We start from the raw sequence: 12319 nt of genomic DNA on the forward strand, positions 1-12319 counted from the left end.
TGGCGGGGCCAGGGGGTCCCGGGCCCCCCAATCAGATGATTGCCCCCCCCCGGTTGAAATTCCCATTGGAGCTAAACTGTAATTCTTTCAGTTTTTGATACATTTGCACATAGTAAGAGTTGAAAATTAATTGAAAATTGAGCTCTATAATTTCAAAAACAGGTTTACTAATTACTAATGGTATTATTTTCCTTCATTCACATAGATATATACATTCGAGGATAGTATATCTTACTAATTACATAATTGGGACAGTTTTGTGTAATTTTCTTAGCCCCAAAAAAAAAAAAAAAATATATATATCTTGGCCCCACCTAGGCCCCCGTTGATGGAACGCCAGCTACGCCACTGAGAGAGAGAGAGAGAGAGAGAGAGAATTCTGAGACGAATTGTCCACGTATCAGTACACTGGAAGAAATTTCATATTTAATCTAATTATGAAAGGTTTCGGTAATGTTTCTCAATCAAAGTACTTTTCCATTTCACCCAACATATTTAGGTACCAAGTTATTATTATTAAAGATTTTAATTTCACTTAACACGAAGAACTTATAACAACACTCCCTTTTGGTCTCCGATAAATTTGGTCTTACTATTCCACGACCTCATTGTCGAAGCGTCTCGTTGAGGACAGTATACGACCTAATGGTAAATTCGCTCTAGTTTGCGACTTGTCCCTCTTCTTCGTTCTAGAGATGGTCGGACCTACCAGCTACTACCACTACCATCCGCAGAAAATCAGTGAAGACTTAGACTCAGTGAAGTGAGTACGCGTGCTAGTGAGTTTTTTATTTTCACTAATTAATTTTTTAGTGTTGCTTTATTTCGCTTTTAGAAACTGAGTTTTCGGCAGTTTCTCGTTGACGTATCGTTTAAGGTTATTTTTTTATTTAGAACTCGCGTGATTTTTACTCTAGCTATTGAAGGCATTTTCATGCTCGTTCCATTTTCGTGATATTGAGTAGGACTTGTCATAGGTAGACTTCTAAAGTATTTTATATTGTAAGTGCCCAAAAGTCCTTTAAGTTTTTTAATTGGTAACTATTGTAAATTTAGTATTCGATATTCCAGAAGCCTATATATCAGATAATGGCAGAGGTATGAAAGGAAATTTTAATAGCTCGACCTTATTGGTTATTCCAGAACCCTAACAATGATAACGAAAACTAATGTTTACTGGGTTTTGTTATTACGTTAAGGATATTTATATTTGAATAAATTGTGGGTTTTACGTTGTTGTAGGTTTCTTAGGCTTGTTTTCTTGTTTAATCGTTTCAGCTAAAGTTAATGCCATGATATTGAAGAGGAAATATATTTAATGTGTATTTGAGCCCCTCTTCTACTGGGCGTAGAGTATTTTGAGATGTCTGTACATATTGTATACCAAATGTACCACTTCTCAATAAAATTTTGTCTTCATTTCTCGCAGGTAAGCCTCAAAATCCCTTTTAATTTCATTGTTGGCATAAGAGCAGTGGAAGCGAGCGAGTACAACACACACGAGTATTTTCCCTTTTGCTCGAACTTTGTATGTTGTACACTGAAAACTAATTCGTTGAAGGCATTGTTGTCAGTGATAAGGCATTATGGCTACTAGAATGGTGTGATAAGGCATTATGGCTACTAGAATGGTGTGATAAGGCATTATGGCTACTAGAATGGTGTGATAAGGCATTATGGCTACTAGAATGGTGATGTTATGTCCCCATTGCCAATCCATTCGGAGTAAAGATTAAGAAGGACAGGATGGATGCGAGTGTACAGTAACTTAGCGGCATAGATAGTGAAGGTTCTTTGGGGGACATCAACTGAAATGGCCCTGTTGTCCAGTTTTTTCATGGCCCCAAGTAATAGTGGATGAAGATATGTAAAATCAAAACTTCCATTAAGATAATTTTTACAGTTTCTTGATAATTTTTACGGTTTCTTGATAGTATTACTTGAAGGCTATTTTATTTGGAATTCCAGCCATTTTTAAGTTAATAATATTTTGTTCTCATTTGTAATTCGCTCTATCTTACATTGTTTAATAGGTTGACTTTTTATAGCATAATTTACTTCATTCGTTCGTGATGCCCATAAAATATTTTCAAATCCCTAATTTATGACTTCTAACTAGAATACAGTTATCCAGTTTTTTACGCACGTAACTTTTCTCTCGGTAAAGTGCCCCAGAACTTGTCATTTTTTGGTTAGCAGTTTGTGTAAATTTTTGAATTGATGTAACAACTTGTAACACGGACTTCTGTCATTTCTCCTTTCGCTGAAACTGGGTCTTTCACTTTGTTCACTTTGGGTTTATGTACAGCCCTGCATAGGGATGATTAGGGATGATTACCTCTCTGGCGGGCCTTGTACGGTTTCAAAATAAGGTGCTTCTTACATTTTATAAATGTCTTGTAATGTTTTCTAGTCAGTATCGTAACCCCTGCAGAATAGTCTTTAGCTCTTTTTTTTTTTTTTTTTTTAATTTGGTTTCTTCTTGTATGATCTTCACTTTAGGCCGTATACTATGTTGAGTCTTCTTTTCATATTACATACCAAATTTGTCACTTCTTGCTAGAATTCTGTCACCCAGTTGTTTATGCAAGTGTCGTTTTTCTTGGTAAAGTGCCTCAAAATCCTTTTAATTTAAGTGTTAGTAGCAACTGCCAATTCGTTAATTGATGCTACAGCGGCGAAAACGAACGGAAGCACTTGACAAACGCGCGTGCGTGCAGCGCAAACCAACCTACACTCGAGTTCCTTCTTTCGCTGAAACTGGGTATGTCGCACACTGAATAGGTAGTTTAAATCGCAATAGTCACTGATAAGGCGTTTTGGCAATTGTTATTTCCCCACTGGCAATCCAATAAGGGGAAAAATAAGAATAGGAGAGGATGTGACTGTAACTTAGGGTATCATAGAAATTGAGGCTTCTCGAATGGGTTCAGGAAATTGAAGTGGCTCTACCGTATTTATTTTTCCAAGGCTTCATACATTAGTGAATGAAAATTAATTATAAAATAAACTTCTAATCAATAGAATAAGCAGGATGCAGTGATTGCTGACGGGGATGCTAAGGTGGTTTAGCAGAATGAAAACATTGCAAACCCTCAGAGAATGCGAGATGAGAGACAGTATCACACGACGAATTTTCCCAGTATCGTTGATTTATTTCAATTTCATTCGGAGGACTGGAAAATTAGCTACCCAGAGGATAGCTCATAACATAGGGAGAAAAACGTAGGCCGATAAGGTTACGGAATAGAATTTGTTAGTGATAAATCTACACTTCCTTTGTAAAGGATCACTGGGAAGAGAAGTGTAATTTGCGCATGCTCTGAAGGGGATGGTAGAATGCTAGATAATTTTCTGTAGACACAATCAGTTAACATGATTTGAAGAGTGAAAGGAGATCGTCAGATGTAAATATGTGAAATATTATAGCTAAGCTTCTTTTAATGTTTAATATCTATAGATTGAGTAGATCATGAAAAATATACTGCAATACAGTCTGATTATAGGCGGATCTTTACTGTTGTCTTAATGTGAGCGAGTTTATCCATGCGAGTGAGGTTATCCAAATGAAAATGGTTTAAAAATAAATAGCACTGTTATTTACGGGTCTTAATTACTTCCTGTATTAATTATGGTTCTGTTAGTGATATGTGAATGAGGGATTAAGTTACTGGACAGTTTCTCTGACAAATGCTTTTGGTCACATTCTCCTCATGGTAAAGTCCTAAACTATGGTGTAGCATCAGTAAAAGTAATGTATGGTGCCTGTTGATTAGATATGGAAGTATAGTGGTATATATGTAATAATTTGAGTATTTAAATTGTGTGGTAATGTCAGTGGTGGATACCTGTAGAAAAGAGCACAAGTCATCTCTCTACTTCATTCCTCTTCTTACTGATTCCTGCTTGACTTCTGCGATTCTGTCTCGACGGTCATGACCTCAGCGTGGTGAGACAGTGGCAAAATGGTTCATCCATGATGGATGTATGGCGTTCATCATGTATGATCTGTGGCTGACAGTGACCAAAACATCTCAGGTTAGTATTGGGTTTTTTGTTGTTTTTAGTTCTATACTTAAAGGGCAAATCATTTCAAAATTTTTTCTTAGTGATCAGAAAGGCAGGGAGGGGATAAATATTTCACCTATGGCAAAGTCCTCAAAGAATGAAAGGGATAGTTAAAATTTATGACAATATGGCAGCAGTTAATTACTGTACAAATGTGAGTTAAATTACTGTACAAATGTGAGTTACATTTCTGTAAAATAAGGTATATTTCTGGAAGTTAATTCTCCGGTGTTAATATTTTTTAAGTTCAGTAGCCTAAACTTTAATCAAATTTTGTTAATTGGTGTCGTATTCTGATGTTTTTCTCCCAATTCAATAGAAAAAAAAAATATTTGAGTTAGTAATGGTACGTTATGAAGGCAAATGCCTACTTTAATGGATACCTGGAGAGCACAACAACGAAGGCTTTTCTTTGTTTCAGGATATTGGGTCATCTTTGCTGCTCAAGATCATCTTATCTGCTCAAGATCATCTTGGCTGCTCAAGAGGAAACAATTATGAGATGTTCTTTGCAGACCATTACATGGAAGGTTAGTTCCTATTGTTAAATAATTTTATGCATTTTTTATACCAGAAAAAATTGTATAAATAGCCTCTCAAGGCTAAATAGTTTGCAGATAGTGAAAAATTTTAATCTCTTGAGGCTAAATAGTTTGTGGATAATCCTTTCTTTAATCTCTGGAGGCTAAATAGTTTGCAGATAGTCAAAAAGTTTAATCTCTCGAAGTTAAATAGTTTGCGGATAGTCAAAAAGTTAATTTAATCTCTGGAGGCTAAATAGTTTGCAGATAGTCAAAAAGTTTATTTAATCTCTCAAGGCTAAATAGTTTGCAGATATTTTATTTAATCTCTCGAGGCTAAATAATTTGCAGATAGTAAAAAAAATTATTTAATCTCTTGAGGTCAAATAGTTCGTGGATAGTTAGTTTAATCTCTTGCTAAATAGTTTGTGGACAGTCAAACATTTCTATTTAATCTCTCGTGGTTAAATAGTTTGCGGATAGTAGAAAAGTTTATATAATCTCTCGAGGCTAAATAGTTTGCGGATAGTCAAAACTGATTATTTTGGAAAATAGGTTTTTTGCAGCAAATCCTGGAATTGAACTAAACTTGAGGCAATAGGATTTTGGTAGGTGTAGGTGAAATGTTTGTGCACATGAAAAATTTTATTGGATGTGTATGTTAGTAGGGCTATGCAGTGCTGGTATGAGAACGTGTTCGTGATGCAGTGTTTATTTCTTAGTGATCAGGAAGGGTAGTAGACATCTGTATGCAATGCTGTTACAAAATATTTGATATCTGAAAATGTAGATTTTGTCAGTGATTTGATTAAACCAGAATTTTTATTTGTAAAATTATCATGTGAATTATGGAAGGGAATAAAATTTTCAATGATAAATGTGTGAGCTTTAAACGCTAGATAAATAATAATTTCTAACAGATTGAAAGAGCTCTACAGCAAATATTATCTTTATTTATCATCAACATGATTTGTGTCCGAGTGAAAGTAGATTCAAAAGGCATCATTATACAAGATAATGGCTGACTTCTTTGATGTTCAATAACATCTAATCCTCTTGTGATCTTGAAAAACTACTGCGATACAAAGGATTATTGCCGAACTTTACTGTCTTGTTATGAGTGAGTTTATCCATATGAAGGTTACTTTACAATGGAAATACTAATATTATTCAGTCGTCTTAATAACTACTTCTCATAATCTGGGGTCTCTGGTTTCGATCTGTGAGATAGGAATTAGTTATTGGACAGTTTCTCAGACAAGCTTTTTGTGGTCAGATTCTCCACTTGGTAAAGTCCAATTTAATGTGTCCGGTGATGGTACAGCGTCAAGGCTTGATACCAGTATTCCTGGCTGATTTTGTCACAATCAAATAATTTACTAACTTGTGGGAATTACAGTGGAATACTAAATCTTTTGAATTAACTTCCTAATTGCAGCTTGAACTAACTTGCAGCTTGTTTAAGCAAAGACTTTAGACCCTTGGGAACAATGGAAATGGCTCTAATATCAAAGTCAATCTCAGGAGTATTTCCTGCCTTAATTCTCTTGTTTAGGGTTCCGTGACAGCGTCCAAAGGTGAATTTTGCCAATCTTCCTGACTGACTTCTGTGACTCTGTCTCGACGGTCATGTCCTCAACGCGGTGAGACAGTGGCAACATGGTTCATTCATGATGGATGTATATCATTCTTCATGTACGATTCATGGCTAATTATGACCATAACATCACAGGTTAAAGTCTCTGCTGAGTCAATTTTATTTTATATTTAAAGAAGAAGAATGGTGCATTGTGGTCACCAACAATAATGCTGTTACAAAATCTACATCATCACTGCAGTATTAGTTTATCAACTTTCAACCATAAATTCTTTCGTTTCGTAAAAATATAATAAATTATTTCAAATAATAAATGCCTTTATCAATTAAAGAAAAATCAGTGAATGGAGTTCAGGATGCTAATGTAGTTGATAATGCGCTTAATATGTTTAATGACACAGAATAGAGAAGGTTATAAGAAAATTTACCTGTATGAAAGTGGTTGAGAAAGGATTGATATTCTGATGAATTAGGAGCATGTGTTGGCCTCTTCTTGTGGGCAGTTTCTCCAGCAAATATTTGTGTCAGATTTCACCCATGGTAAAGTCCTTAAAGAATGAATGGAATAGTTAATATTTATACCAATATGGCAGCAGTAAATTATAAATTTGATATATTTCTTCAAAATAAGGTATATTTCAGGAAGCTAATTCTCTAAAGTGTTAATTTTTTATAGTCAGTAAACTTAGTTCAGTTAAGTTTTGTTAATTGGTAAAGAATTTTTATAATGCTTATCAAGTACTATTTCTATTTGACGAAAATAAAGATCGTATATTCTCCCAATTCAATAGGAAGAAATATTGAAGATACTAATGATTTGTTGCAATGGCAAAAGCGTGCTGTAATGGACACCTTGAGAGACAACAAATTAAGATTTTCTTTTGTTTCAGGATACTGTATTGGATCATCTTTGCTGCTCAGATGAAACAAAATGTGGATGAAGCTTTTGCGGATTTTTACATGGCTTGAAGGTTTGTTGAAGTGCCAATTGTTTTTGATTTCTCTTATAAAAGAAAAAAAAACAATTTATTTCAGCTCTTTGAGACTAAATAGTTTTCAGATAGTCAAAAAGTTTATTAATCTCTCGAGGCTAAATAGTTTGCGGATAGTCGAAAAGTTTATTTAAACTCTCGAGGCTAAATAGTTTGCGGATAGTCAAAAAGTTTATCTCTCGAGGCTAAATAGTTTGCCGATAGTCAAAAACTTTTAATTTATCTGTTTGATGTAAAAAGTTTATTTCTGGAGGCTATATAGTTTGTGGATACTGTAGTCAAAAAGTTTGTTTAATATCTGGAGGGTAAATAGTTTGCAGATAGCTAAAACTGAATATCTTGGTAATTAGTTTTTTGTGGGCAATCCTGGAACTGAACTAACCTTGAGGCAATACGTTTATGGTAGGCATAGTTGGAATGTTTGTGCACGTACAATATTTGATTGTATGTTTAGTGTTAGCGGCCATGCAGTGGTGGTTTGAGGCTAGTTGTTGAAGCAGTGTTTGGGAAGTGAGTGCAATAGTTGAAATTTGTTAGCATTAATTATAGTTGAAATTTGAGTGTGCTATTTTTATTTGTATGGTTAATGAGTGAGGAAGGGAGGGGGTTTTCAGATACTTTGGGCTAGCTGCCACGGATAGCTGAAGACTTTAACCAAATCAAATTTACTAACAATGGAAAGAGCTCTACGAGCATAAGTCGCCTCTTACTTTACTTCCTGCTTTTAATTTGTGTCTAAAATGAATGTCCTCTCTCACTGTCAAAGTAAAGAAACTTGTGTCCGGTTGACATTGTTATGGGTGACTTGTGTCAGCCCATATCAATGTCAATCTCAGCATAGTCCCTCTTACTTTACTTCCTGCTTTAATCCTCTTGGGGCTTACCTCACTGGTTTAGGGTTCCGTGAATCAGTTGTGTCCTGGGCGAAGGTGAAGCTTTGGGAGGCTTCATCTTTCCTTTAACCAAATATTGACGCCCCTAAAGGTCTCGACATAAGTCATGACCTCAACGCGGTTAACATGGATCATCCATGATGGATGCATGCCATTCATCATGTATGGTTATGGCTAACTATGACCATAACATCACAGGTTAAAGTCTCGGCTGAGTAAAATTTTGTACTTAAAGAACACAAATGGTGCATTGTGGTCATCGACAAAATTGCTGTTACAAAATTTAGAATACATCACTGAAGTATTAGTTTATGAACTTTTAGCCATAATTTCTAGTCATTTCGTAAAGAATGAAATTTATTCCATAATAAATGCCTGAGTTACTTATTGTGACACAATTTTAAATGTGTTCTCGTAAACAAACACTTTGATAAAGTAAGATCAACTGAGAAGTGAAACGAGTTCAGGATGCTAATGTAGCTGATGATCCACGTTATGTTTTATGACACAGAATTGTGTAGGTTATTAGAAAATTTGTCACAGATGGTATTTATGTGTATGAAAGTGATTTAGGGGCATGTGTTGTCCTGCTAGAATTGGGTATTAAGCGTTTGTGGACAGTTTCTCCAACAAATATCTGTTTTCAATCAGATTTCACACATGGTCAAGTCCTTAAAGAATGAATGGAATGGTTAAAATTTATGCCAATATGGCAGCAGTAAACTTTAAATTTGATATATTTCTTCAAAATAAGGCATATTTCAGGAAGCTAATTCTCTAAAGTGTTAATTTTTTAATAGTCAGTAAACTTAGTTTAATCAAATTCTGTTAATTGGTAGAGTATTTTTATTTTGATTATTAAGTACTATTTCTATTTAATGAAAGTAAAACTCAAATATTTTTTTTATTTTTTAAGACACTAATGGTGCGTTATGATGGTAAACGCCTACTTTATTGGACACCTGGAGAGCACAACAAATTAAGATTTTTCTTCTTTTGTTTCAGGATACTGTATTGGATCAGCTTAACTCTTCAGAAGAAAGCGTTAGTGGCTACTCAGTGCTGGTTTATGAGACCCGTCGGTGATACAGTGTTTGGGAAGTGAGTGCAATAGTTCAAATTTGTTAGCAACAATCAAATTATAGATGAACATCGGGATTTTGTGACAGTTTAAATTTTGGTGAGCATATCATTAAAAGCATTCATTGTATTCCTTTTGTATTCTCATTTTTAGCAGGATGTTGCTAATGTGCAAGTAAAAAGTGTTGAAAAATAATGATCTATTTTAAAGGTACAGCTTTTAAGACGTTAGTTACTGAACCTCAGGAGAAAATATTGATGGTTAATGTAGGTTTAGTTTTCATGTTTTATTACGAAACAAGTTTCACTATATTTCCCCACAAGTAGTGGATATTTGGAACGTAAATTAAGAACATCATGACATTTCTATAAAAACATTTAGAAATTTACATAAAAAAAAAAGAAATTAACTCATTTGTAATTCCTGTTCAGTTTTGATAGTTCGTTCCTTTTCCAACAGATATCAGTGTCACTTCCCATGTGACGCCACTCCTTGTGAGTTTCACAGAACATTTCCAAAATCCTTCTTTGTACTGAGGAATTTTGCCGGCTTTAGGAAAACGTACTTTGGAGCAGTAGACTGTTTTTGTCGAGTTTTGTTGGGTGCCAAGCTGTGCTTATGCGTAATACAGTATAAGGTAAGTATGTTACAAGTATTGTGGATGTGGTGTGGTGTCATATACTCTTAAAATTTTTTTTTTTTTAATTTTTCAATGGTTAATATGTAAAGACGTTTAGGCACTTTGGATATTTAAGGCCTCTGCTCTTGTTATATGTTACTGGGTAATTTTGGACTTGATTTGCGCCTATCATATAGTGTATATGAACTAGATTTATGCACGAGTGTGGTAAGAGTTCAGTTAACTAACTCGACTAAAGTTACGTATCTGCTTAGTTTTTCTGTTATTCAGAAGTTTTCACCTAATTTATATGATAGATTTATATAGTTTTTATGGTTATTTAGATATATGTTGCAAGCTATAGTTTGGGATGTTTTCATTAACTAGTTATTTCTTAGACATGGAATCTTGCACCATGGTAACACCTTTCCTTTTGAATATGAAAATGGTATACCTGTATAGGTATTAATGGTGTTCCAGTCTCCTGTATATTAAAGCTAATTAAAGCTATCTTGCCTTGTATATTGATTAGGTATGAAATAATTTACTAAGGTAGTTATAGTCTGGCTTAACTTTTTGCACCTTGTAGGTAAAATTTTGATCTTCAGGATTATAAGAAACTAATATCAACGTTGGTCAGTACGTTTAGGAGAAGCATGACTTAAGTGAATGTAATGTGTCCAGGAGCAGTGTCACAGAGCAGTAATTGCTGATTACACTAAGTACTTAGTTACCATTTAGTCTGTACTTAATACAGTATATAATACAGTATATAACTTCAGTTTTTCACACAAGGAAGCCTTCCATGGTTGCTTTCATAATCTTGCTTTCATCTGAAGTTTGAAAATATTCATGGTACTCGCAAGTGTTCGGCTTAGTAAATTTTGAATTTCTTACTTTTATTTGTCGAGGATTGAAAGTTGATTTATCAAGTATCAGTATACCTATACTGTAGTATAATGTAGCTGATAAGCTTTTTTAGATGTTCAATGAGTAGATCATGAAAAACTATTGCAATACTGTCCGATTATTGGCAGAACTTGACTTTTTTTCTTGATGTGAGTGAATTTATCCATGTGAAAGTGGTATAGAAGTAGATAATTTTATTAAGGGGACTTAATAACTACTTGCTTTAATTAGGGGGCATCCGTTATGATCTGTGAAACAGGAACTAATTTATTGGACGGTTTCGCAGACAAGCTTTTTTTTTTTTTTTTGTCAGATTTTCTGCATGGTAAAGTCCTTAAATTAATGGAACAGTTAATACTTGTAAGATTATGGTACAGCACCCGTTAAAGATACCAGTATAGTGGTAGATTTTGTAACAGTTTGAGTAATTTAAGAATTTTTCTTGTGGTAATTACAGTGGAATTCGACATCTCTTGAATTAAGCAGCTAACTGCAGCTTGAAATAACATGTATCTTGTCAACAGCAGGAGACTTTAGCCACCCTTACTAACAATATACTCTAGGGCTACTATTTTCGCCTTCCAAAGACTTCTGATTCATTCACTATTTCCATCCGTCGCTCACACTCCCTCTACATGACTAGACCACCTCAAAGAGGCTTAGTCCATCATTTCACTCGCCCGTGTTACATCCTTGCCTTTCCCATCTTTTAATGTTCATGAAAGCATTGATGGTATCTGGATGTGATGCCAGTTGGACATACTGATCAATCATTTAGCACTGCTTACTCCTTTTGAACTACTTTGCAAGTATAGTGTTCATCATCATTATTTTTTATCTTTTTTTCTTTTATATTCAATTACCCCATTACATTTATTTCCCGCAAAGTTTATACCTCGGAATATCTCATGAATATCATTCATGCCCCTTCAAGACCTCTTTTCAGGAATCCCAGCTCTCTTAGTTTTCTGTAAAAGAAAACTATTGTGCCGGTTTCGTCTGTCCGTTCGCATTTTTTCTGTCCGCCCTCAGGTCTTTAAAACTACTTAGGCTAGAGGGCTGCAAATTGATATGTTGATCATCCACCCTCCAATCATCAAACATACCAAATTGCAGCCTTCTAGCCTCAGTAGTTTTTATTTTATTTAACGTTAAAGTTAGCCATAATCGTGCTTCTGACAACGATATAGGATAGGCCATCACCGGGCCGTGGTTAAATTTTCATGAGCCGCGGCCCATACAGCATTATACCGACATTACCGAGACCACCGAAAGATAGATCTATTTTCGGTGGCCTTGATTGTACGTTGTACAGAAAACTCTGTTGCGCTGAAGAAACTTCGACGCATTTTTTACTTGTTTAAATGAAATGTCAATTTCCACCAACATTCGTCGAAAAGAATCGAGAAGATGAAGAGGTTTAATATCACAGCGAAGTCATAACGAAAAATGAAAAATAATAAAAAAATTTATGTATATTGCTGGTCCGCCGTCTTATAAGAAGGAAAAAAAAAAAACAGTTTAAGACTCTCAAGTTTAAATTGAAAGTCTTGTAATTGAGACTCGAAAATCACTCTCATTTGGGGAAGGGAAAAAAATGTTGCCAAGACCAACTGGAAATCTCAAGTTCTCACGAGCT

At 34.7% G+C, this 12319-nt stretch overlaps 1 long non-coding RNA gene across 1 annotated transcript; it reads left to right on the plus strand.

Annotated features, from left to right (window-relative positions):
* Positions 1–3880: 3880 nt before the first annotated feature.
* Positions 3881–10117, plus strand: LOC136848427 (uncharacterized). Its single transcript, XR_010856017.1, has 5 exons — positions 3881–4038; positions 4490–4598; positions 7077–7157; positions 9077–9172; positions 9612–10117. It is a non-coding gene; the product is annotated as an uncharacterized lncRNA (long non-coding RNA).
* The last annotated feature ends 2202 nt before the right edge of the window (positions 10118–12319 follow it).

The sequence above is a fragment of the Macrobrachium rosenbergii genome, chromosome 19 (genome assembly GCF_040412425.1).
Source record: "Macrobrachium rosenbergii isolate ZJJX-2024 chromosome 19, ASM4041242v1, whole genome shotgun sequence".
Classification (NCBI taxonomy): domain Eukaryota; kingdom Metazoa; phylum Arthropoda; class Malacostraca; order Decapoda; family Palaemonidae; genus Macrobrachium; species Macrobrachium rosenbergii.